Source organism: Dipodomys spectabilis, unplaced genomic scaffold (assembly GCF_019054845.1).
Source record: "Dipodomys spectabilis isolate Male_0828 unplaced genomic scaffold, ASM1905484v1 ptg000009l, whole genome shotgun sequence".
NCBI lineage: Eukaryota > Metazoa > Chordata > Mammalia > Rodentia > Heteromyidae > Dipodomys > Dipodomys spectabilis.
The window spans coordinates 4817893-4821851 of NW_024870686.1; positions in this window are offsets into that span (position 1 = coordinate 4817893).

Consider the following 3959-nt stretch of genomic DNA (forward strand, 5'->3'; position numbering starts at 1 on the left):
AGTAGTGAGCCCAAATTTTATGAACATATCTGCTTCTCTCATTACACTTTTGCTGTATTCTAGAGTCTACCCTGGAAGCTGCTCCTGTGGAAAAGACACGGGACTGCTGAGACCATTTGTCTGATCACTGTATATATTATGTATGTCTAACAAAAAAAATTCTAAATTATATGGGTCAGATTTCTTGAATTTCACGACTCAAATTTCTGTCATCTGTGAGCCTGAAATTGTAAAGAGGTAATAATAAAGAGTTTTGTAGGAAAGGGAGGAAAAAAAACACATGACTGATGCAAACATACACATATACTCATTCACACTTCATCCTTAGATCCACTGGGCTAAGAGGACCCTACAAGCAAATGGCATTTCCCATGTCTGTGCACTAATCCCTCATTCCTAAGTCATCACTTGAAGATCCAAGTTTCTTGTTCATGAATTACAGAGCAAGCAAGAAAAAAAATGACAGAATATTTTTAGCCAGGGCTATGACAATTTTTTTATTTCATTGTCTTTCTTCTGACATTAAACCAGAAAGAGAGAAAAAAACTGATCAGTGAAGTAAAATGATGATGATACCTCTTGTCTTGGTAGACTGCCATCAGGGAATAATGAAATTCACATTGGAGAATTTTATGATGCACCATTTCCATTTGGGAATGGCTGTATGCTGCTTAGAACAATTTGTTTAGGGTTTGTTTGGAGTTTGCTTGTTTTTCCCCTTGGGTGGGGAAGGTGGCCTGGTCTACAGTAATATTCTAAGACTGTGGAACACACAGTAAGACTGAGAACTAAAGCAATTGGAGATGGAGGAGCACCATTACATCATCCCTCAGACTCAAGGGAACAAGTGGAAGATTCTTTCCTACAACAGATTTTCCTCCTGTCCACATTCACATGGCTTAGGGGCAGGGACTTCCACCACTCCCATGACCACAGATTTCCCCTGACTCGTAACTCTAGCTGTCAAAAAGCTTCCGGGTGTTTGATGCAAATGTTTCTCTTCTGGAAATGGCAACTCTTTTCCTGTATTCAGAGTTGTGTTCCACCTGTCAGAACAAACTTTCTGCCCTTCTGAAGCTGGAACTACTTTTAGTCTTGTCGTCGAGATTTTCCTCCTCTGCCAGACAGAGGTCATCATAGCAATGGGTGGGCTGGGGGTACGTACAAGATATCACAGCAATTAGGTGAGCAGCGTTCAGCCTGGGTCATGATGAGAAGCATTCTAACAACAGGACTGTTCCTACGGAACAGGGCTGGCCTGATGTCTCACCCTTATTGCTATGTGTGGGATATGCACTCAACATTGGAGCCTTCAGAAATGCACAAGCTAAGTATGGTGGTATGTACCTATAATCCCAGCATTTGGAGCCAACATAGGCTGTCTATCAGTTTGGGGATATTTTATGTATAACATATATATAACACATGTATGCGATATATGTGCCTATATTGCAATATATACACAATGTATGTGTCAAACACCATACACATATATGTCTATATATGTGTAACTCACAACTGAACAAACATACACAGTCCCATTTAAAACTATTTTTAAAAACTTGTTCTTTATATTTCTACAACTCCATTTATCTAATGTGAAAGCATGTACATTCTTAATTAGAATTCCAACATTCCTATACATATTATGATTGTAATTATGTAGCTCATAGGTGGATTTTCTTATGTAAGTCTTAATCAAGTGCAAGACTAAATCATAGCCTATCTTTTGAGTTTTTGTGTGACAGTACCATGGTTAGATCTCGAGGCCTTCGGCTTGAGACTTTCTTGCTCCCAGCTAGTACTTTATCATGTGAGCCACACTGCCAAATCTGGTATTTTGCTGGTTAATTTGTAGATGGAGCATTTCAAACATTTCTGCTACGGTTGGCTTCAAACTTTGATAGTCTCATCTTGTCCTCCTGACTAGTATTACAGGCATCAGCTACTGGCACTCAGTTTCATAAACCCATCTTGTTTTTTTTTATTGAACAGATAAACAGAGCTTAAAATCTTAGAAATTCTGGGAAAATTCTGGGAAGACGATCTACTAAGAATCACCAGGAATTTTAGCCCCCTGCCCAGCCAACAATACTTTAGCAGAATCTGATAAGTTGTCTGAAACAACCACTTTGGAATCTAAAGGTGAGACACGTCCAGGTGAAGACTGGGATAGTCAATTTTGGATGATGAAATCTTAGTCTGTAGCTGAGCGGATAGGGGCACTCTATAACTTTCTTCTCAGCCCCATAGTAGGCAGGTGTGCATGTTTTTGCATATAGCATGTAGGAGCCCAGGCTGACTAAAGAGACTGTGTCCTCTAAATGCTAGTGTCGATGGAATGATGTGATCTGTGGCACAAACACAGCATATAATAGTCAGAAGCAACATGCAATGCTCAGAAAACAAAATTAAGTCAGGTGCTAGTGGCTCACACATCTATTCAGGAGGCTGAGATCCAGAGGATCAAGCTTCAAAGTCAGCCCTGGCAGAAAAGCCCATGAAATTCTATCTCCAAAATAATCAGCAAAAAAGCAGGGCTTGGTAGAGCAGAGTATCATGAGATACTAAGGCACTGAGTTCAATCCCCAGTATTGTCAAAAATATAATAATAATGAGGAGCTGATATGGAAGAGGAGCTCAAATGGAAGAATGCCTGCTCAGCAAGTATGCAGCCCTGATTCAAAACCCAGGAATAAGAACAAGAAAACAACACACACACACACACACACACACACACACACACACACACACACACACACACACACACACACGAGAAAGAAAGAAAACAAAAAGACAATTAAAACAACAAAAATGTCTCAGCTAACTCTAGGAAAGGGAGGGATTATCTGATTTCTAGAATTACCACATTATTAATGTTACATATTCAGTTTTCAACAAAATCACAAGGGACATAAATGGGAAAAACATATTCCACTTAGGGGAAACAGCAACAACAAACTTCTCTTGAGAAATCTATCTACAAGACAAAGACTTAATGTTTTGTGTATGTATGATACCAGAGATTGAATCCAAGGCTGTGGGCATGAGGAACAAGCATCTCTCTCCCTGATTTACATCCTGAGCCCAACAAAGACTTGAACACAATTTTCAGTGTGTTCAAGGAACTAAAGGAAGACCTGCAGGTCAGGAAAATAATGCATGAACAAAAAAGAAAGTGAAAGAAAGAGATAGAAAGCAGAGAAAGAAATCAAAAAGAGGATCAAGAGCTGAAAAGTTAAATAGGTGAAATGATGTTGGAAAAATGAAATGATGGAATCGGAAGGAGCAGAAAGAAAAGAGACTGAGAAAAATAAGCAAAACTTAAGGAAATAGTGGGCGACTGAGTGAAGAGCATTTGATTATGGTTCAAAAAGAAAATAGAGAAAGAGGAAGAGAGAACACTTGAAGAATCACTGGGCAAAACCTCCACAAATTTGATTTAAAAATATGAATAGAGAAACTCAATGAACTCTATGTCAAAACATTATCATTGAAGTGCCAAAAGCTGAAGACATAGAATTCTAAAAGCAGCAAGAGAGAAGTAACATATTGAAGAGACACTCAGTAAGATAACAAGTTTCTCATCAGAAAAGTTGAATACCAGAAGGTAGTAACTGCTATTCTTAGAGCACAAAAAGATAAAATCTGCCAACCAAGAATTATGGATGTGGCAAGACTGCTTTTTTAAAATATAGGAGAAATTGAGATATTCTCAGATAAATAAAAGCAGAAGATCATCCTCATTGGTAGACCTCTGTAAGAAATGCTGGAGCATCCTGCTGGCTAAAATGAAAGAATACCAGATAATAACTAGATTCCAGACAAAAATAAAAATTACAGTATGGATAAATATGTGGTACAGTAGAAGTAAATACATGGTTGATTATAAAAGACGCATTACAGCCGGGCGCCGGTGGCTCACGCCTGTAATCCTAGCTACTCAGGAGGCTGAGATC